This window comes from Protopterus annectens, chromosome 2.part2 (assembly GCF_019279795.1).
Source record: "Protopterus annectens isolate FY-2018-M chromosome 2.part2, PAN1.0, whole genome shotgun sequence".
NCBI lineage: Eukaryota > Metazoa > Chordata > Ceratodontiformes > Protopteridae > Protopterus > Protopterus annectens.
The window spans coordinates 580,794,427-580,817,763 of NC_056730.1; the positions used below are offsets into that span (position 1 = coordinate 580,794,427).

Here is a 23,337-nt window from a genome sequence, read left to right on the forward strand (position 1 = left end):
TTCAAGCCTTGATGCTGAAGTGCTTGATGAACTGAGAAATCACACAGGTTCAGACCAATTCTCCAGAAGCTGAAAAACGTCATCAGTCGAGGATGGCCAACACGACAGACCACTTTATCACTTGACATTCAACAGTATTTTTCTTACCGAGATGAGCTCATGATGGAATATGGAATTATGAAAGGTCCAAAAGTGGTAATTCCTAAAGCATTACAACACGACTATATCAAAATCTTGCGTTGTGTTCACCCAGGTGCTGATTCAACCAAAAGAAGGGCAAGAGACATTGTTTTTTGGCCTTCTATGTCCAAAAATATAGAGAAGGAAACTCTTGCATGTTCACTTTGCAAAAGCACCAAACCGCATCAACAAAAAGAACCATTTCAGCTACACCAGATTCCTGAGTTACATTGGTCGACGGTTGCTACAGATATTTTCGAATGGAATGGTCAGCAGTACTTAGTATCAGTAGACTCTTACTCATATTGGTTTGAAATTGACCTACTTCCTAACTTGACATCCAACACAGTCATTGCAAAATTGAAGAGACATTTTTCTGTCCATGGTAGTTTGCACAAAGTCATGTCTGACAGTGGTGCACAGTCTACAAGTCATCAGTTCAAGAAATTTGCTGAGTCTTGAGACTTTGTTCATATTACTAGCAGTCCTGAATGTCCACAGTCCAATGGGTTAGCTGAGTGCAAAATGTTTGTTAGAGAAATATAAGATAGATGGTACAGATGTTTTCCTTAACTTACTCAATCTCTGAGACATTCCTCAAAACAACTAGCTTGGTCCACCTACTCAGAGATTAATGTCCAGACAGACTAGAACAACATTAGCAATCGATAAACAAGTGTTAGTACCAAACGTAAAGAACAACAAAGTGGTCAGGGCTAAACTTTCAAGAGAAAGTTAGTCACAAAAGTGCTACAATAACAGCAGTAAACCCCTTAGACCATTATAGTACTACAAAGAGAAGTTGTGAGAATGCAAACATCTAAAGGATATGACTTGAGTGGGAATCTCGAAGAACATTTGTGAAGAACCAAGATCTTGCATCATGCAATCTGAAGGAATGGATTTCAGAAGGAATCAGTCATGTGTTACCTGTCTCTGAACCAGTGATGCAAAAGATTGCCTGTGCCAGTGACTCTAATTCGCCGAGTGACTTTACACCTGTTCAAATTCACAAGACAGTGGCTTCCTTCAAATATTTTCAATGTAATCCCTGATGTTCCAGTTTTGAAAGAATCCCCAGATACTGTCCCTGTTGCTAAACCCAGTCAGAATTTCTGTGTTACCAGATCAGGTAGAATTTCCATACTGAATCCAAAATACACAGCAACTTGGACTTGAAGTCAATTTTGTTTGTTAAAAGGTTGATATATTGTCTAGCTCTCAAAATGTCTTTGTTCTCCAATTTGCATGTCAAACAAAATTAAAGAGGGAGGCTGTAGGTCAGTGTGTGTATATTGAATCTAGTCAGCCACTATAATCAGAGAGCACATGAATAAGTTATTGAGCACGTGCGAGATCAGTGCCATTTTGTATAGTCATTGAGTGAGTACAAGCTTGAATAGAGATGCATGTGTGTGTTAGAAGTAATGAGTCAGTCAGTAAACATACGAAGTTCAAAGTATATGTTCCATTTACAGCTCCTGATGTGTTTATGTACAGTAAATGATTTGAACCCATATTGTGCCTCAGTGTGTCATTTGAATGCACGAGACATGCAACACTGTGCATGAACATTCCCAAACCAAATCTAATTCCATCCAGAGCTTTTATTTTCCTTGGGGGCTTGCCTGAGTATGACATTATCCAGGGCATTTATATCCCAGTGGAGGGTGGACTGCCTCCACCACCTGCTTCCATACATGGCCATAAGTATAAAGGTCATTACAGAACTGTCCGGGTTCTTTGCCTCTGCTTTTCTGGTGGTATGACTGCTTGGACTTTGTATGAGGAAGTTATAGTGGTTCCTGCTGAGGAACATTTGAGAGTAACACAGCTAGTCCTTATAGTGTGTCATCTTAATCCTGCTTTGCATCACAAAAATGTCAGAGTGATGGATGCAACAAGTAAGCAAGAACAAGGGGATACCTTTCAGACAGCCTATTCCCAAATCAGACCCAAACTGTAAATGTCTAAGACATAGTTTGTGGGGACCACACTAAAAATCTGAAAATGTAAGACTCCTGGAGTTCAACATATAGGAAAGAGTCATAAACATAAAGGATATAACTGCTGTTGAGGCACACAAGGCCTTCAAGACATTGTAGTAAGTGAGAGTTTTAATGCGTCTCAGACAGCACTACTGTCATATAGTATGTAAATGGAGAGGACTGTAAAGGATTAAGATGGTTGACAGCACCTGTCATGCTTGGGTCCACTGCACTGCTGTCAACTAAATTTAAATCTTTTAATGTGTAGAAAATTTTAAATCTTAAACTCTAATGACCACGGGGGTATGGCCTCTTGAGTCGCAACACTGATACTAACCAGATTAAATTAATAAAAAAAGCACACAAACAAATATGAATCACTAAGCAGTATATGAGTACAGCTTGATTTCAAGAACATGCAGGAATTATTCAGTTTTACTCTGTGTGGAACTATACCTTCCATGTCCACAAATAGGCTCCAAACTGAACAGCTTATTGAGCAGACTGGCTTAGCTCATCGGTGCCTTTCTCACCACTCTGTGTTTCATTGTCTTGCGTTGTTCTTTTGCCCACAGCAACTGTACTTTAATTAAATGCCTAAATGTATAGGTATATCTAAATGTCTTTGTATCTGTATTTATACGTATATACATATACACGCGCACACACACACACATGCACAGATACAAATGCATACATATATACATAGACAAATGCACATTAGTTTCTGGTAAAGACTGCCAATATTCTCAAGTACTACAGGCTTCTGTCTTGGCTCAAGGTAGTTAACTGCCAGCACCCCATTTACTGGGATGGGGCCCCTCCAGTTAGTTTCCATTAAGTTGAATAATAAACAAATGATTATCTGTAGCTGAGCAGTCTGGAAAGTTAAGACTGCCAGCAGCTTGTCAGTCCTGAGCCACAAATGCCACCTTATTAATAAATAAGTCAGTAGATGACCAGTCACAAACTTTTTAAAATTGAATAAATTAAAAATCTTGCTTAAAAAAGAATGAATTACATAATACAGCTATTTAAATATAGAAGGAATCATAGAATTGCTTGAGAAAATTAAACATTTTGAACAAATAATTACAATAAAGAAAAACCTATAGCTTCCTCCTTGTCTGTCCACCTCTCTGCTATTTCGGTTTATATCTTTTTTTTTTCATATAAGCAGTGTGTCCTATTTCTGTTGGTCCAGGTGACATGCCTGTGGAAGCATGGCGGTGTTTAGGAGAATTGGTAGTGGAGTTTTTAACCAGAGTGTTTAATGAAATTTTGGAAAGTGAGAGGATGTCTGATGAGTGGAGGAAAAAGTGTTTTGGTACCAATTTTTAAGAATAAGGGTGATGTGCAGAGCTGTAGTAACTACAGAGGGATAAAACTGATTAGTCATAGCATATAGTTATGGGAAAGAGCAGTGAAAGCTAGGTTAAGAAGGGAGGTGATGATTAGTGATCAGCAGTATGGTTTCATGCCAGGAAAGAGCACTACAGATGCGATGTTTGCTCTGAGAGTGTTGATGAAGTACAGAGAAGGTCAGGAGGAGTTGCATTGTGTCTTTGTGGACTTGGAGAAAGCATATGACAGGGTGCCCAGAGAGGGGTTGTCGTATTGTATGAGGAAGTCGGGAGTGGCAGAGAAGTATGTAAGAGTGATACAGGATATGTACAAGGGTAGTGTGACAGCGGTGAGGTGTGCGGTGGGAGTGACGGATGCGTTTAAGGTGGAGGTGGGATTACATCAAGGATCAGCTCTGAGCCCTTTCTTATTTGCACTGGTGATGGACAGGTTGACAGATGAGATTAGACAGGAGTCCCTGTGGGCTATGATGTTTGCAGATGACATTGTGATCTGTAGTGAGAATAGGGAGCAGGTTGAGGAGACCCTGGAGAGGTGGAGATATGCTCTAGAGAGGAGTGGAATGAAGATCAGCAGGATTAAGACAGAATATGTGTGTGTGAATGAGAGGGAGGATAGAAGAATGGTGAGGATGCAGGGAGTAGAGCTGGGAAAGGTGGATGAGTTTAAATACTTGGGATCAACAGTTCAGAGTAATGGCGAGTACAGGCAGGATGGAGTGGGTGGAGAAGAGTGTCAGGAGTGATTTGTGACAGACAATTACCAGTAAGAGTGAAAGGGAAGGTCTACAAGAGGGTAGTGAAACCAGCTATGTTATATGGGTTGGAGACAGTGGTACTGACAAAAAGGCAGGAGTCCGAGCTGGATGTGACAGAGTTAAAGATGTTAAGATTTGCACAGGGTGTGACGAGGGTGGACAAGATTAGGAATAAGTATATTAGAGGGTTGGCCCAGGTTGGATGGTTTGGAGACAAAGCCAGAGAGGCGGGATTACATTGGATTGGACATGTGCTGAGGGATGCTTGGTATATTGGGAAAAGGATGCTAAAGATGAAGCTGCCAGGTAAGAGGAAAAGAGGAAGGCCTAAGTTAAGGTTTATGGGTGTGGTGAGAGAATACATGCAGCTGGTTGGTGTGAGATGCAGAGGACAGGAAGAAATGGAAACAGATGATCCGCTGTGGCGACCCCTAACGGGAACAGCCAAAAGAAGAAGTGTGTCATATTTACATGTTAATGATTTTTTTTTGTTTTGTTTACCTGCTCCGGGCTTGCTCCCCCCTTTACATAATTTCTTATTTCTTTTACAACTTGATAGCTTCATGAGTCTGGGAAGAGTCGTATCATGTAATCACAGGAAAGATAAGTTACAGCTTGCTTCACATGTGTACCACACATTTCACATCTTAGTTGTAATTGCTGCATTGTCAAGCTGAAAGAAGTTTGTCTTCAGTTAAAAATTATGTATGGCATTCTGTACATTTCATAGAAAAATGTCACTAGTTTACACATTTTTCATGCCACAGAAAAAAAACACATTTTGCAGCTATACATAGCATAGAATTCGTATGTTCTCATCTATTTACTCTCCACAACATTCATATTGCAGATTAAATCACATATTTTAAGTTTACCTGTTGCCAGTTTTACAAGATGTAAGCACAAATCACAAATAAACCACTTCTGACTTGGAAAACATTGACATATTTATTCTCAAATAGACTAATTAGACAAGGGTGGGGGAGGAACTAGAGGTGAAGATGTTCCTGACGTCAACCTGCATCCCTACCAAGGAGAACTCTCTGGCATATAGGTTGAGCAGGGCATCAGCAGAGCCCTATGAGTGGATGCTGCACATGGATGCTTTCCTGAACGTTATAGCCAGGCGGGAGATAGAAATAGATCCATATGCTTCTGTGAAAAACAGACTTCTAAGCACGGTTTGCCCCATATTTCTACAGAAACAGGCTTGAGCAACTGATGCCTCTTCCAAAAACTGGGCAGGTCTGTTTCTTTGAGTTCCCTGCTGTACTCTTGCTTCCCGAGGTAGTGCAGAAGGTAAGGGAGAAGAGGTCAAAAATAGTACTGATTGCCCTTTTCTGTTAAGACAGCACTAATTCTTCATATTCTTTGAGATGCCAAGGGAGAAGACGCTGGTGCTCCCACATCAGGTAGCCTTCATGGCACAGCTCAGAAGGATTTTTGGTACAACTGAATTTGGCTGTGCTCAGGTTGGAGGATTTGACCTTGTTATTTGTGATCCTTTATTCTGAGGATGTGCAAAATGCCATGAAGGAAGCAAAGAGGCTTAACACTGAGAAGATGTCCATCCAGACCACTGTTGCAGTATGCTTTACATAGGAAATCTCTGCCAAGGATAGCCCAACATCTGGCCAGTATACCAAAATCTTTGGAATTTATAGATGTCATGCATCACACTTATGCTTTCTGCACAAGGTGTAGGGCATAAAGATAACATATCGATATGTATACCTCTGAACTTCTTTGCTGCTAGTCCGAATGCCATCATTGAATATCAGTCTGAACACTCCCTCTGTGGTGGTTACCAAGCTGTGTTTCAAAGAAATGCCCCATTGGGGTTTCTGCTTATCTCTTTCTATTTTTATTTTGGTGTGTTTGTGTCATCCAGGAAGGGAAAGTAGTGTGAGAGGCAGATTCCCCTTAAAGACCATCAGGAGTTATGTCTCTTCTGTTTGGTTGCTTCTTCCGACCATGCAATGATCTGTCTGACGAGCGTTTGTTCCCAAGACCCTAGATAGCTGTCTGTCCTCCTCATTAATTTGCCTAAAGAAACAATGTCTAAAATTGTTGACGAAAGGTGCTGTGGCAGAGTCCTCCTGTCTCGAAGGTCAGATGCCTGCCAAGAAAAAGGCCAAAAAACTCAGATCTGATTTGGCCGCTCTCCCACCCCCCAAGTGTTTCTCTTGAGGTTGGTGAAAGCCCAGAGAATCATCTGGTTGTTCCTTCGGATTTATCTGCTGCTACCCCATCATAGGCCAGCATGGATCCAACTTTTTACATGTCTCCAGAGACTTTACAAATGTCTGCTCCAGACATTGAGGGGAAACCTCTATTGATTATATCTGAGGTACCGAGGGGGATCTGCAGGTTATAGTTCAGGAGGAAATTGCTACTTCATTGTTTGAGTGTTGGCAAGGGTCTGAATCTCCTAGGGTTTTTTTGGGCAGATATCCCTTAAAAAAAAAAAAAAAAAAAAAAAAACAGGCACATTTCCATTGCTGTTGAAGATTCCCAACGTGAATGGCAGGATTTTAGACAGGGAATGTTTAATGCCTCAATGGAGGTCTCTCTTGCCTGCTCCTCCCTGGTTATATACTACTGTTTAGAGGCTCTGAGAGCATGAGTCCTCTTGAAGAGGTTTTGGATTCTGGGGAAGAGTTGTTGGCGTATTCTTCTCAAATCCTTTCTCTTTTGTATTATGGGTTTGAGGAAGAAGATTCTATTAGTTCAGATTGTCCCTTAGAGGAACACTTCTTTGGGGACACTGTTTCTCGCATGATGAAATATTTCAAATGGGACTGTTCTCAGCTTTCTGATATTCAAAAGAAATATTATGAACTCCTCCAGACAGAGTCTTGCAAACCCTCTGCTATTCCTCCAGTCTTAGCTGCCCTCTTGGATACCTTTTCAGCAGCATCTGTTACCCCTGATTCTAAATTCTAAGCCTCCAGCTCCCAAGAAACCTGACAAATTTTACCAGGTGCCTGATTGTACATTTTTGTGCAAGTGTCCTACTGCTGATCCTTCTGTAGTGGCTGTATTTTCTGACAAACCTTATAAACTTTTGCTGTCTACTAAAATACTTCCTTCAGATGAAGATAGAGCCATGGGATGTCTAGGCAAAATGGTCTGTACTGCTGCCCCCCTTGCTTTTAGCACTATTAATTACCAGACTCATATGACCAGGTATGTTTCAGCCGTTTTTTTTCCTCAAGCTTCTCAGGCGATTTCTGACCTTCCTAATTCAGAAGGGAAGGTCTTGGCCCTTTCCTTATTGGGCTGTTCCTCTCAAGTGGCTCGCCACTCTGTTAAGTTTAGCTATGATGCAGCTGATGCTTCTTTTAGGGATGCTGCATTTAGTTCTTTTTTGAGGCGCTTCTCTTGGTTTTGTCTTCAGCCTTTACATGATGTTAACCCTAAACTGTTGGATGCCTGTCTTGATAATAAGAAAGTTTTTGGTTCTGCTGTTGCTGAGCTTTTTAAGTTCCTCCAGGATAAAAGCAAGGCCTTGTTTCTCATTCTTAAATTTCCAAGGAATCATCCATCCAAATCTGCCTTTGTTCACAGACAGTCCTGCCCTCCACCTAAGGGTAAAAAGAGTTCTAGACGTGTACTCCCAGACAAGTTTACTCAGACTCCTACTTTTCAGAAGCCTCCTTTTCAAGACAAACCTGGTTTTCTTTGGCATTTTGCTTTCCCTTTCCCTAGGTCAGGTTCCTTTATCCTGTCACCTTTCCCTGCCCCTTCTCAGTTGGTTCAGGGTTACTCAAGACTCTTGGGTTTTGTCCATCATCTGCCAGGGACATTTTATGGTGTGGAAATCCCTTCATCCTTCTCTGATCATCCCTTAGCCTCCTCAGGAACAGCTTTCTTTCTTCCTTCCTTTCCAGAACTGCTTATGGCCCTATCTGGCTCAGAGTACCATTCAAGTGGTGCCCCTATATAGGATGTTCCTGGTTCCCAGGAAGGAAGGCACCTGGAAACCCATTCTAGACCTTTCTCAGCTCATTACCTTTCTAAAGGTCCCTTCCTTTCAGATGTTGTTCTTTCAGACCCTGTTCCCTCTTCTTCTTCCCCAAGCCTTGGTATATCAAGACCTAAGGATGCCTACTTACATATCGCCATCCATCTCCTTTTCAGGAAGCTTTTACATTTCTTTGTTCCTTCCTTGTATTTTCAGTTCTCTGCTTTGCCCTTTGGCCTCTCTACTGCCCCATGGGTATTCATCAAATGCTTGCTCCTGTAATTGCCCTGTGCAGGATAAAAGTGGTTCAGATATTTCCTTATCTAGATGACCTGCTCATTCAGGCTTTGTCCCTGAGATTCTGCTTCAGCACCTCCAGTTTACTGTTTGTTACAAAGCTTGGGGTTTACCATAAGCTTTCAGAAATAAGTCCTGGTTCCTGCTCCGGATCATGTTTTTCTTGGTTGAAGGATCCAGACCATTCCCATACTGCCATCTCTGCCTCTACCGAAGGCCCTCTCTCTGATCACCTTTTTTCAGTCTCTTTTTCCTCTGGTTTCAGTCACAGCCAGGGATTTTATCAGGGTTCTAGGATTCATGGCTTCCACCATTCTTACGCTGCCTCTAGCCAGGCTCCATATGAGAAGACTACAGTAGTTCCTCAAGTCAATATGCCTTCAACACTGTCATCCACTGTATTTCCTAGCTCCCTTCATTCCATGTCTCAAACACTAACTTCAGTGGTGGATTCAGCTTTCTCTTAATCCAGGGCTTCCTTTCCAACCTACAGTCTCATCTCAGGAACTCTTTTTGGATGCCTCGGACAGGGGTTGGGGAGCTTCCTTCAGTTCCCTCAAGGTCCAGGGTCTCTAGGCCTCCTCATCAGAGGTCAGATCACATCAGCATCAAGGAGATAAGAGCTCTCCTGTTAAGTCTTCAATCTTCTCATTCCCTTTTTCTTCCAGAGCCCCTCAAGGTTTTCACAGACAGTACCACAGTGATGTGGTATATAAACAAGAAGAGACACAGTCCTACCTTCCTTGCTGACTTGCTGTTCAATTCTGGGATCTCTGTCCAGTATCAAGTCACTCTCCAGGCTGTCTACATTTCTTCAGAGCAAACTATAGTGGCAGACTCTCTGAGAAAGTGCAGCACACAGGCTTACAAATGGATGCTTCACAGAGATGTGTTTCTGGACTTTGTTCATTGGTGAGGTATTTCACATGTAGATCTTTTTTTCCCTGTCTGAACAGACAAATTCCTCTTTTCTGTTCCACAGTCTCAAGGCCTCTGACTTGGAAGGTGGATTCCCTATCTTTTCCTTGGAAGGGCCATGTTTCTCTACACCTTCTCTCCCCCTTACTTGATTCTGAGGGTCCTGCACAAGATCAAGCAAGACTTCATGAAAATCTTCCTGGTGACTCCCTTTTGGCCCACACAGCATTGGTCCCCCTTTTTCACTTAGCCAGGAGCAATCACCACAAGTTGCCTCACTGGGTGGACCTTCTCAAGCAAAACAAGGGGTCTCTTATCCATCCTCACTTCTCCCCTCTTCATGTTGTGGGTGATAGGGTTTTGATCCCTTTTAGACACCTCTTTTCTGTGGGAGTGCTGAGGGTTCTGCAGGAGGCCAAGAAATCCACTACCAGGAAATCATATTTGTCCAAATGGAAAAGATTTTTCTGTCTGGTGCCTCTCTCGTAAACAGTATCTCTTTTCAGTGGGGGTTCCTCTGGTTCGCTCTTATTTATGTGAATTGCTCCATGCTGGGTTAGCTTATTCTTCTGATAAAGCTCACTTCTCAGTTATTTCTGCTTATCAGCATTTGAGTCTTGCTCTGGCCACTAGGTCTGAGGTAATACAGTTTCTTATAGACATCCTTTATGCCAGGCCTCCCAGGAAGTCTATTCTCCCTTCCTGGGACCTCAATTTTGTTCTTGAAAAATTTAGTCTGGGTCCTTTCGAGCCTTCAGCTTCAGCTTCTTTGCAACATTGTTCTTGGAAGACTGTTCTTCTTTTGCACCTTACTTCAGGTGAGAGAGCATCTGAACTCTAGGCTCTTATAGCTGTTCCTCATTTCTAAGATTGTCACAGGGACAGAGTATCACTTTATACTAATCCTCCTTTTATGCCCAAGGTGGTCAACGAGTTGCCTTTTAACTCATTCCCTCCAGTACTGCCCTTTTGAGTGTGTACCTTTAACCCCCGGTTGGTGTGACTTGCGCCTTTAAAACATGAAGTCATCACCTTGCAGTTCTAACAAAAAATCATTGACAGAGGTCAAATATCAGTACAGTTGTGTTTGTCATTATGTATGCTTCATGATAAAATATTCTGATACCTTGTTTGTAGCATAGTTTTGAAATTATTAATGGAAATATGAACAAGCAATATTTGACACCTAGATGCACAGTAGGAGGTAACTGCAGAAATGCTTGGAGGAACACTCTGCTGTAATGAGTTACAGCCTATTAATTTACCCTCCTTATTTCCTTCTTCAGAGTCTGCTAGTGAGAATGGTCTGCACTACTTGGATTTGCATAGTCAGCTCAGATATTATTTGGATAAGACTGAGGCCATTTGCAAATCTGAGCAATGTTTGATGTTCTTCATGTTTCACTGTTGCAGTCATCACACTTGTGTTATCTGCCTGCAGGTAGCCCTCAGTCAGCCCAAATACCAGAGACTTAGTATTTCTGCGTCGGTTGCTGTTGCTCCAGGACTGACGTCAGGTCATCAGGTATAAAAACAGGCAGCCGACACCATTACATCAGTCTTTCTTGCCGAGGAGCCCGTAGCAGAAGCAGTTCGCACGAGTGCTGGTCAGCATCTGCCCAAGTTTTTTGTTTACAAATTGAATCATCCTGAAGTCTTCTAAAGCTAAGTACCCCATTGGGGATCCTTTTTTCTTGCTCTAACCGATGTCAGAAAATGTTAACAATGGTCTTGCCGGTGGAAAGCCAATACCACACCGAAATTTTCATTCTTACTGAGTCACCTGTTTAGGCCCAGACCATGATGTACCTCGCTGTCGGTTTTGTGTCTTGTTCAACGCCCGAACCATCCGTCGTCAGGCCCTTTTTGTCACTAAATAATTTCACTCTCTGTATTATTGAAATGGCTTCGGTAAGCCATCCGACTACCAATATTCCAAAAAAACATAAGGATATAAAGACAGAGACAGACCGCATAGGTCCAAAGCTGCCGATGACACTTCGTTAAGCTAGTCACCAGTCTGCCAGTACTCGGTGAGGTGCTTTTGCAGCCCCTTATGCCAGCTTCAGTGGATTTGCAGGTCTCTACCAAGACCCTTTCGGAGTGCGGTATGCTGCAAGACTCTTCTTCGACATGGAACCTGTAGATGTCTCTACCTTGGATGGGTCCATTGTCGCTGAGCAGGCTCCGGCTTCTGAGGAAGTACTTCGCCTTACCGATGTTCGACACAAACTGACGACTTTTTTCGCCTATTCAGTTCTGTCTAAAACTACCGGGTTTCTAAGGCCTAAAGTACGCACTACGCCTAGAAAACCGAAGACCCAAACTCACGCACCTGCTCCCTTGTCACAACACCAAATGCTTAAAATGGCAGAAGACCTAATTATGCTGATATGGGGAAGTCAGCCTTCCCCTGCTAAAAGAAAAAGATACCAGTCCCCAGCAGTCTCAACAGGCCAAGAGTCCGATGACTTCGAGGTATCTGATAATGAAGACATGCCCTTATCTGCTTATGAGGATTCTGATGCAGAGTAATCCATTCCCTCTGTCTCTCCTCCAAAGGACTTTTCTTTTTATGAAACCCTACATACTTTGAGAGCATTTCCATTGGGAATGACAAGACAATCCTCAATCCAAAAGGAGACTCAGAGATGATCTAGGTTTGCCACAACATAGGCCCTTAGCAATACCCCCATTCCTGGATGTTGTGGATGATGTCTTTATGGAATCCAGTTTAACTCCTGATACTTTACCCCCTGCTCCTAGGAAACCAGACAGGTACTACAGAGTACCTGACTGTCACAAATTCCTTTTCATAAATCTTACTGCTGACCCAGAGGTCATCTCCCAGGGGCCTAAAGGTATCAAAGCAACTACAGCTAAGAATACCACCCCTTCGGACAGAGATTCCAGAGCTTTGGACAGATGGGGTAAGAAAGTATATACCTCTGCAGCTCTCGCCATTAGGGCTTTCAATTGTCAGTTTCACATACTGAAGTACCAACAACATATTATGGAACTTATTAAGCAAAAAACAGCTACCTTTACAGACTGTGCAGAAAATAAAAAATTGCAAGAGCTTATGCATTCTGCAAGCCAAGTCAGCAAGCATACATACATGGCAGTGTGGCTTTGACGCCCTAGAAGCATCTTGCAGGGCAACAGTCACTGGTTCTGTACTGAGAAGGCATGCTTGGCTTAAGGAGCAGACCTTGCCAGACCAAGTCAAATCAAAGTTACTAGACACTCCTTTGAACAAGGACAATCTGTTTGGCATCAAAGCAGAAGAGGTTCTTAAAAAGATGGAAGAAAAAGCTAAATCTGTGTAGACAGTCAAAGAATTTTTGCAGGTACAGCCTCCTAGATTCAGTAGGCATTGCCCCTCGAAACATTGGTCCTTTCCAGCCCCCCAAGGCCATCTCAAACGAGACCCAGGTGAAACAGACCCCCCCCCCAGACTACAGTTTCAGGGTATGCAGAGATCTAAGCAATAGAGTGCCTCCACCTCTAAAGCAGGGAGTGCTAAGCCACCCCATTACGGAAAGAATTTCCAATGACTTCTCTACTGCACTCCCTGCCTCTGCCCAACTGCTTGCGCCCCTAGGAGGAAAACTTGCCCTTCATGCAAAAAAAATGGATTTCCATCACCAAAGACCGATGGGTCCTCAACATTGTATTCCAGGGGTACAAATTCTACTTCCATTCACTGCCAACCCCAAAAGGGTTCCCGGACCTCCCTCCAAACCAGTGGGCAGAGGCACAAAAAACAAGTTCAATCCCTGCTTTCTATAAGGGCTATTCAACCTGTTCCTGTGGAGCAGATTAGGCCAAGGATTCTGTTCCAGACTTTTCCTGGTACCTAGAAAGGAGGGCACTTGGCACCCAATCCTAGACCTTTCAATTCTCAACACCTTCTTGGTGGTACCAAACTTCAAAATGCTCACCCTGCAGCAGCTTCTACCTATGCTAGGCAAAGATGCCTGGTTAGCCACCCTAGACTTAAAAGAAGCCTATCTGCACATCCCTATAAGGGAGTCAACGAAAAGAAATCAAAACTAGTCTCCAGTCAAAATATTGTATTTCCGGGAGCAAGCTTGGACATCACATCCCAGATGGCATTCCTCACTCCAGAAAAACAAGCCTATTTGACAGACTGTTTTACTCAAATGGCCACCAAAACCCAGCTGTCTGCAAGAAAATCCTGCAGGCCCTAGGGTTCATGGCCTCATGCATCCTACTAATTCTATATGCCAGATTTCATATGAGGAAACCTCAGTGGTACTTAAAAAGTCTTTGGTGCCAACATTCTCAGGACCTGGAAACTGTCATTCTTATCATACCCTGTCTAAGGACAGAGTTTCCTTGGTGGGCAGCAGCATGCACCCATAACAAGGGACTGCCCTTTACTCAACCCCACGCCGTCCAGACCCTAACCACAGACGCATCAGACTATGCTGGGGGGGGCACACACGGACAGGAAGTGCATTCAGGGCTACTGGAGCCCAAGCCAAATTCATCTGCACATCAACCAAAAAGAGATGCTAGCTCTGCAGCATGCCCTGACAGCTTTCAGATCCCTACTCTCACCAGGACACCTGCTAATAAAAACAGACAACACCACAGTTATGTGGTACATCAACAAGCAGGGGGAACCCATTCTTATCCACTCTGCAGGCTAGCCACGGCCCTGTAGAACACTGCCTTAGACATGCAGGTCAGTCTGCAAGCTCAATTCCTACTAGGCAAACAAAACTGCTGGCAGATGACTTAAGCATAAATCTTCTAGGCAGTTAGAGCCCAGCATCTTCAACCTTCTGATTCAGAAATGGGGGCCCCCAGAGGTGGATTTCTTTGTCTCCCCTACAGTCACCAGCTCAGCAAATTTCTGCACCAGGACACCTCACAGCAGGGCCTGGAAAGTGGATGCCCCCTATCCTTCTAATGGGTAAACCTCTCAATCTATGTCTTTCCCCCTTTGCCCCTTCTCCCAAGATTATTGCTCAAGGTAAAACAGGACAGAGCAAAGACAGTTCTGATCACCCTGGACTTGCCACGCCAGCACTGGTACCCACTTCTGCGCAGTCTGTCACCGGTGCCACCTGGGAACTTACACCAGAACCCAGCCTTGCTCTCTCAGCAGGGGAGACAGATCTTGCATCCGCAACTACAAACCCTAAATCTTGCAGCCTGGCTTATTCCTTGAAATCTCCCCCCATTAACCAGCCTAAGCAAGCAGGTGCTGGACATCATTCTTGAGGCCAGAAGACCCAGTACAAGGAAATCCTATGCTGACAAGTGGAAAAGGTACTGCTCCTGGATTAATTCTAAAGGAGAGGACACAACTCTGCCCTCCCTGCCTCTAATCCTGGATTACTTAGCAGATCTACTCCACAAAGGCCTATCCTTCTCCTCCATTAAGATCCATGCCTCATCCATTTCGGCTCATTACAACACTGAGCCTCTTTTCTTCTCTCACCCTCTTATCAAATAGTTCCTGAGAGGGGCAAACAACTTAAGGCCACCAAGGAGAGCACCCACCCCTGCTTGGGACCTTAACTTTGTACTGGAAAAGCTCACGCTACCCCCCTTTGAGCCTGCAGCGTCAGCACAGTTAAAATTCCTCTCTTGAAAAACAGCTTTACTTCTGGCCATCACTTCAGCTAGAAGAGTGTCTGAGCTACAAGCACTTATGGCTGTGGAACCCTTCATTATTTTCCATGTTGACAGAGTTTCCCTCAGGACTTAACCCTTCCTTTATGCCTAATGTGGTGTCCAGTGTGGCTCTCAACCAATCTATCCATTTGCCTACCTTCTTCCCTAATCCTCAAAATAAAGGGGAAATGATCCTGCACTCCTTGGACGTGCACAGACAGCTCAGATTCTACCTGGATAGGACTAAGCCCTTCAGGATATCTAATCAGTTACTAGTCAGCTTTGCACCAGGGGCAGAGGACAAGGTAATTTCTAAGCAAACAATTTGTTAATGGATAGCACACTGCATCCATTTCTGCTACAAGCACCATGGGAAACCAACCCCTCTGGGGGTCAGAACACATTCCACTAGGGCAACCTCTACCTCTACAGCATTCCTCAGGGGAGTCCCTACTAGGGACATCCTGGAAGCTGCTACCTGGAGTTCTGTACATACCTTCACCAAGCATTACCACCTGCCTATCTTTTCCAAATCCAGGTTGGGTTTTGCAACAGCAGTCCTGCAAGGCATACTAGCCAGCCCCAACTCTTCTTGACTGCCTCCACCCTTCTTCAGCTTTGAGAATCTACCCATGTGTGATGACTGCAACAGTGAAACAGGAAGAACATAGCACAGTTGGGTACACTTACATTAATGTAGATGTTTGAGTGTATTCACTGTTGCAGTCCTGGTTTTCCTCCCTCCAGCCCTCTTGTCTTTCTCTCCCTCCTCTCTATGTTAATACTCACCCCTTCTGGGGTATTGGCATTTACTTTTTACTGGGGGTGTTTTTCGCCACCATAACTTAGCTCCCTATTTGGGGGGCTCCTGGCATTTGGGGCAAGAAAAACTGATGTAATGGCGTCGGCTGCCTGTTTTTATACCCCTGACGACCTGAGTCAGTCCTGGAGCGAGAGCAGCCAACGCAGAAATACTAAGTCTCTGGTATTCGGGCTAACCCAAGTGTGATGACTGCAAGAGTGAATACACTCGAACATCTACATTTATGGTAAGTGTACACAACTGTACTTTTCCTTTCATCCCAGGTCTTTGGGTTTAGCAGTTTCTAAACAAACCATTTCTTGGATCTCTTAAGGCCATTTCTTTTCGTTACTCCTTTTATAGTAAATTTCTTTCTGCCTTTTGTAAAGGCTCATTCCACCAGTGCTCTTGCTTCCTCTGGTCTTTTTCAAAGGACTGTGCACCAATTCCCTCCTTGAGGCTGCTGCTTGGACTTCCGTCCATACCTTCACTAAACATTACAAGTTGGATGTTGTTTCCAGAGCAAGAGCTGGCTTTGCCAGAGCTATTCTGTATGGATTTTTAGATAGCTCTTCTGTGCCTTCTTCCTCTCAAGTTTCCTCTTGAGCTTTTGTACTCTCCCGTATGTAAAGAATTCTGCAGTGATATGGAAGGGACATAGTACAGTTGTGTAAAATCTAACTGTAACATTAGAAGTCTTTCTCTTCACTGTTGCATTATTTGCTCCCACCTTCCTCACCCTTCTGCTCTGCCGTGATGTTCTTCATCTCACATTGCTGCAGTCCTTACACTTGGGTAGTCCGCTGTCCTCGGTCGGCCCGAATATCAAAGTATAAGGCTGACGTCGGTCAAGGCGCATTTGACTGACATCAGGACGTCAGGGTACAAATGCGCATGACCGACGTCATATCCTCAGTCTTTTTTGCCGCATGGTCCGATGCAGAAGCAGTATTGCAAGTGCCGGTTGGCGTTCTGAAATTTTTCGTTTTCGGAGTTTCAGACCGAGTCAAAGTTGGCTAAGTACCCCGTTGGGGAATGTTTTAGTTTTTTCTTGCCTCAGTGGTTTACCGGATGTCAGAAAAAGTGAATAATTGCATTTCTTGTGGGAAACAGATACCGCATAGAGATTATCATACTTTGTGTATTTCTTGTTTAGGGCCTGAGCACGACGTTGTTGGGTGTCGCTCTTGTGCTAGATTTAATAAGCGCACTATAAAGAGGAGATTAGATTGTGCCAGGTTAGTCTTCGGGAAGCGGTGCAATTATAAAATGCCGTCGGATGCTCCGACGCCCGCTTCTTCGAAGAAGCGCAAGGACAAAGCAGTTAAGCCTAGGCTAGAAGAACTGTCCGTACCAGACGCCGGTTCTTTAGAGGTGTCGGTGGAGCCGGTGGTTCCACCGGAGGTTTCTTTGGGATCTCAGGGAGAGACCTTGTTATTGCAGGATGTGGCCTCTCAGGAGGTAGGTCAGGGTGATGGGGCTTCTCAGGTTACTATACTCCCCTCCCTGCCTAGGGTGGTTAGGCCCTCTCCTTCTGTTTCCAAGACTTCTCCTAGAGGCAGGCCAGGTTTAGCTTCAGTTGGTGTCACCCCTAGTTCTTCTGGAACTGTGCCCAAGAAGCATATGCTTAAAATGGCAGAAGATTTGATTACTTTGGTTAGGGGGTTCTTTGCCCCCTCCTGATAAGAGACCTAGGGTGGAGCCTGGGCTAGGGAGTTTTGAGCAGGCTTCGGATGCTTCGGAGTCTTCGGCTGAAGACTTGCAGGAGTACTCTCCTTATTCTGATTCTGATGTGGATGATTCTACTCCTTCTGCTTCTCCTCCTGAGGATTTTTCTTTTTCAGAAACTCTTCATTCCATGAGGGAGCATTTTAAGTGGGAAGGTCAGGACTTCTCTGATTCCAGGAAAAGGCTTAGGGAATTTTTGTTTTTACCCCAGCATAGGCCTTTGGCTATACCTCCTGTTTTGGATGTAGTGGAAGATGTTTTTACAGAGGCTTCTCTTAACCCTGATTCTTTGCCTCCTGCTCCTGTTAAACCGGATAGGTATTACAGGGTGCCTGAAGCTCATAAGTATCTTTTAAGAGTCCTAGGGCAGACCCAGAAACTGTTAGCCAGGGGCCTAAAGGTGTTAAGGCTTCTGTTGTCAAGAATCCGGTTCCTGCAGACAAAGAGGCCAGGGCCTTGGATAGATGGGGAAAGAAAGTTTATACTTCTTCCACTCTAGCTATGAGGGCTTTGAATTGCCAGTTTCACATGTTGAAATACCAAAACTATCTCCTTTCACAATTGAAGTCTAAGGTTGATGCTCTGGCGGAAGGTATTGACTGTAAAGAGTTACAAGATTTAGTACATGTTTCTGAACAGGTGGGTAAGCATTCTTTGCAATGTGGTTTTGATGCTGTACAGGCCTCGTCTAGGGTGGCTGCCACTGGGTCAGTTCTTCGCAGGCACGCCTGGCTGAGGGATCAAAATTTATCTGACCATGTTAAAACAAGGATTTTAGATGCTCCTTTACAATCTGATGTGTTGTTTGGTTCTCCTGTTGAGGCAGTTTTAAAGAAAATGGAAGACAAGGCTAAGTCTATGCAGACTGTTAAAGATTTTTTGCAGGTTCAGCCTCCAAAGTTTAGTAGAAATTGGCCTACTAAAGGGTGGACGTATCCTTCTTATGATTCCCGGTCTAGGGGTAGATCTAGGCGTGGTAGGGGCAGAGCTCAGGGCTCTTTCAGGCCTAGAACAGGGAGTTCTCCTGCACAGTCTTCAGGTGAGGGCAGGAGTCAGTCCTTTCGTAAACAGACCCAATGACCTACCTTTTCAGCTGCCAGAGCCTTTTCGTCTGGCAGCACCTTTGGGAGGAAGGTTGGCACTTTTCAAAGAAAATTGGAGTTTAATTACCCAAGACAGATGGGTATTGGATATCATACACCACGGTTACAGGTTTTATTTCCATACCTTGCCTCCTTTCAGAGGCATGCCAGACGTTCCTCCTCAACAAAGAATAGAGGCTCACAAGCAAATTTCTCTGTTACTCCAACTAGGGGCCATTCAGCCGGTCCCTATGCCAGAAGTGGGCCTAGGATTTTATTCTCGCCTGTTCCTAGTACCAAAGAAGGGGAACACGTGGAGACCAATTTTGGATTTATCTATCCTCAACACTTATCTGGACATTCCCAAGTTCAAAATGTTGACTTTACAACAGCTTTTACCTCTGCTGGGCAAAGATCATTGGATGGTAACTTTGGATCTCAAGGAGGCTTACCTTCATGTTCCTATCAGACTAAGTTGCAGGAAGTATCTGCGTTTTCGAGCTGGGACTTCTCACTATCAGTTCTCTGCATTGCCCTTTGGCTTATCTACTGCGCCCAGAGTGTTCACAAAAGTTCTGGCTCCAGTGATAGCTTTCTTCAGGCTAAAAGGAATACAGATCTATCCTTATTTGGACGATTGCCTGATTCTGGCTCAAGGAAGGGGAGAGCTTCTTCATCATTTGGAATATGTGATAGCAGTGCTAAGATGCCTGGGGTATTCTGTGAACGAAATAAAGTCCAGTCTAGTACCCTCTCAGGATATGTGCTTTCTGGGTGTAAGACTGAATACAGCATCCCAGATGGCCTTTTTAACCCCGGACAAACAAAAGAATCTTTCCCTTTACTTCCATCAACTATCTCATCAGTCCGGGCTGACTGCAAGGACAGTCCTTCAAGCCTTAGGGTTCATGGCATCTTGTATTCTGGTGCTTCCCAATGCCAAACTGCATATGAGGAAGCTGCAATGGTATCTCAAAAATCTATGGACACAGCACTGCCAGGATCTGGACACTTGTCATTCAAATAATACCTTGCATTCAAAAGGAATTTTTGTGGTGGGCTCAGGAATGTCACCTAAACAAGGGACTCTCTGTGACCCGGCCAGAGGCGAGTCAGATTTTAACAACAGATGCCTCAGACAAAGCTTGGGGAGCTCATCTAAATGGAAAGTGGATACAAGACAAGTGGCCTGCCAGACTACAACATCTACATATCAACCTGAAGGAGATGTTAGCAGTCCAGTTTGCATTAATAGCTTTCAAGGATTTACTTCTTCCAGGGCAGGTGTTGATTCTAACAGACAACACAACTGTCATGTGGCACATCAACAAGCCAGGGAGAACCCATTCTTATCCTCTATGCAGGCAAGCAATGATTTTGTGGGAGACTGCTCTCAGTTTACAGCTCAATCTTCAGGCAAGGTTTCTGCCGAGCACAGAACTCCTTAGCAGATGTGTTGAGCAGACAATTATGGATCCCCACGAGTGGAAATTGGATCCTCATGTATTTCAGAAATTGACAGTGTCATGGGGAACTCCAGACATAGATCTGTTCGCTTCTCCACTAAACCATCAGCTGCCAAAGTTTTGCACAAAAGGTTTCATCCCACAGCTTGGAAAGTGGATGCTCTTTCTTTCAATTGGAGCAATCTTCATGTGTATGCCTTTCCACCTCTGCCTCTCCTCCCAAAGCTACTTCTAAAGGTCAGACAGGACAAGCCAAGGATGATTTTAATAGCTCCAGATTGGCCTCGACAGCACTGGTACCCATTACTGAGAAGTCTGGTACGGAAGCCTCCATGGCCTTTGCCTTCGATTCCACACCTGTTGTCCCAGGAGGACAGTCATTTGCTCAATGTCAAACTTCACTCTCTTCACCTAACAGCCTGGCATATTCTGTTTTGAACCATAGGGGGTCTCAACTTCCGCAACAAGTTTTGAATGTGATTTTGGAAGCTAGAAGGCCTAGTACAAGGAAAGTGTACGCAGATAAATGGAAGAGATTTTTATTTTGGAGTGCAGCAAAAGATTTTGATGTTTCTGAGCCTAATTTAAGTGCGGCTCTTCAATATCTTACTGAGTTACTGGACAAAGGATTGTGCTTCTCTTCTATTAAGGTTCATGCTGCAGCAATTTCAGCTCACTATGACTGTGACCCACCATTGTTTTCTCATCCTTTGTTCAAGCAATTTCTTAGAGGGGCAAAGAATATAAGACCCCCACGTAGAGCTCCTACTCCTGCTTGGGATCTCAATTTTGTGTTGGAGAAACTCACTCTACAACCTTTTGAGCCTGCAGCTACTACTGAGTTGAAATATTTATCATGGAAGACTGCCTTTTTGTTGGCCATTACCTCTGCAAGAAGGGTTTCTGAATTACAGGCCCTTATGGCGGTTGAGCCTTTCTTAATTTTTCATAAGGATAGGGTATCTTTACGTACTAATCCTTCCTTTATGCCTAAAGTGGTTTCTAGTGTGGCTTTAAACCAAACTATTCATTTGCCTACTTTTTATGCAAATCCCCAAAATAAAGGGGAAAAGATTTTGCACACTTTAGATGTACACAGGCAGTTGCGATATTATTTGGACAGAACTAAAGGGTTCAGGCAGTCTCAGCAGTTATTTGTTTCTTTTGCTTTGAGTTCTCAGGGCAAGCCTGTGTCAAAACAAACTATTTCTAAGTGGATTGGGTTTTGCATTGCTTTCTGTTATTCCCATCATGGCAAGGAGATTCCAGCTGGGATTAGGCCTCATTCCACTAGGGCTACTGCCACTTCGACAGCTTTTCTGAGAGGGGTGGCAACCAAGGATATTTTGGAGGCAGCTACTTGGAGTTCAGTGCATACTTTCTCTAGGCATTATCACCTACCACTTTACTCTAAATCCAGGGCTGGTTTTGCCACTGCTGTTTTGCAGGGCATTTTGGCAGCTCCTGCTTCCTTATAGTTTAGCCATCCTCCCTTACCTCTGCTTTGGGATTCTACCCAAGTGTAAGGACTGCAGCAATGTGAGATGAAGAGCATAGTACAGTTTTGTACCTACCATAAATGTAGATGTTCGAAGATCCACATTGCTGCAGTCCAATTTACCCTCCCTCCTTCCCCTCTGTAGTTTGAGGTGGTTGTGTGGGTTGGGTTGTAAATATTGTATATATTGTATATATTGTACATATAATTAGTGCAAGGGTGGTTGGTTGTTTGTTTGTTTGCTGTCTTTTGGTTTTGACCTTTATTTTTAGGGTCTTCTGACATCTGGGGCAAGAAAAGACTGAGGATATGACGTCGGTCATGCGCATTTGTACCCTGACGTCCTGATGTCAGTCAAATGCGCCTTGACCGACGTCAGCCTTATACTTTGATATTCGGGCCGACCGAGGACAGCGGACTACCCAAGTGTAAGGACTGCAGCAATGTGGATCTTCGAACATCTACATTTATGGTAGGTACAAAACTGTACTTTCTTGGCTTCCTGGTCAGTGGTGCTTTTCTTTTTCTCCTTCTGGATGCACATGCTCTTCCTCGTCCCTAAGGAGATTCTGTTCCTCCGGGGGCTTTTCATTTCTGATGTATGTATGTCCGTAGTCACCTTTATGCCCTACAGCTTTCACAGGGAGCATAAGTGTGATGTAATATGTCTGTGGATTCCAAAGGCTTTGGTGTACTGGATGGATGTTGGGCTGTCCTTGGCAGGAGATCCCTTATGTAAAGAATACTATACAGTACAGTACCCCTCCCCCTTGGTATGTACCGAACCAGGTACATCCAGTAATTGGAGCATCACAGAGGTTCCTGTTTTGTGTATATTGCCTCAAAGCTCTATCCCTGTGTTCTTTTTCCTGTAGGCTGTTGAGGGGAGATCTGTGGCTGGCATACATGGGGAATATGAAATTCTACCTTGATTTGCCACCTATATCTGTAATGGACAAAGGCAGCTTGTGAATGATTCACCTCCCAGGTCTCCGCTTGAAAATGTTTCTTATAAAGTGAACAGTAAATATTTATTCATCTATATACTGGTGGAAACTATGTGCTCTACTACTCCTCACTTCCTATACTTACTTTTTTTTTTTTTTTTTTTTTTTACAAGAAGCATCTTTATTGAATTATCATTTACAACATAGGTGATCATATGTGCTCATAAATGTTTTATCTTCCAAGCCCCTGGTTACACTTACAAAGGGTGTGATGATCTGAGGTAATGCCAGATATGCCAGGAGAAGTAAGGCAGTGGATGTGTAACATAGGCCAGCATAGTTAGCTGGAGTGTTGTAAAGAATTATATGACATTTGTATATCAGACTGATTTGTACAGGTGCGCTTGTGTTGAAAATGTATTTGTAAAATTGCTTGTTTTTATAAAAAAATGTACCAACAGTGGGTCCTGTTGGATAGAAAAGAAATACACCTGTATGTTAGATATTGTAACTGTTGAGATGAATATATTGTAACAGAGAATACTGGAAGAGAAAAGGTTAATCTTAGTCCAGCTAACTTTGTAAATTTGTCTGAAATTAAATGACCTGGTTTAAGCCATAAAGGTTTTATCTTAAAGTTCTTTTTGCAGCAAGAGATAAAATGTCTGTGAAAACCAGGACTAGGAGTCC

At 43.7% G+C, this 23,337-nt stretch overlaps 1 protein-coding gene across 1 annotated transcript in view; it reads left to right on the forward strand.

The window, feature by feature from the left end:
- RAB11FIP5 (RAB11 family interacting protein 5) overlaps nt 1-23,337 on the forward strand; it is a 2,272,349-nt gene that overhangs the window by 1,205,959 nt on the left and 1,043,053 nt on the right. The window lies entirely within an intron of this gene.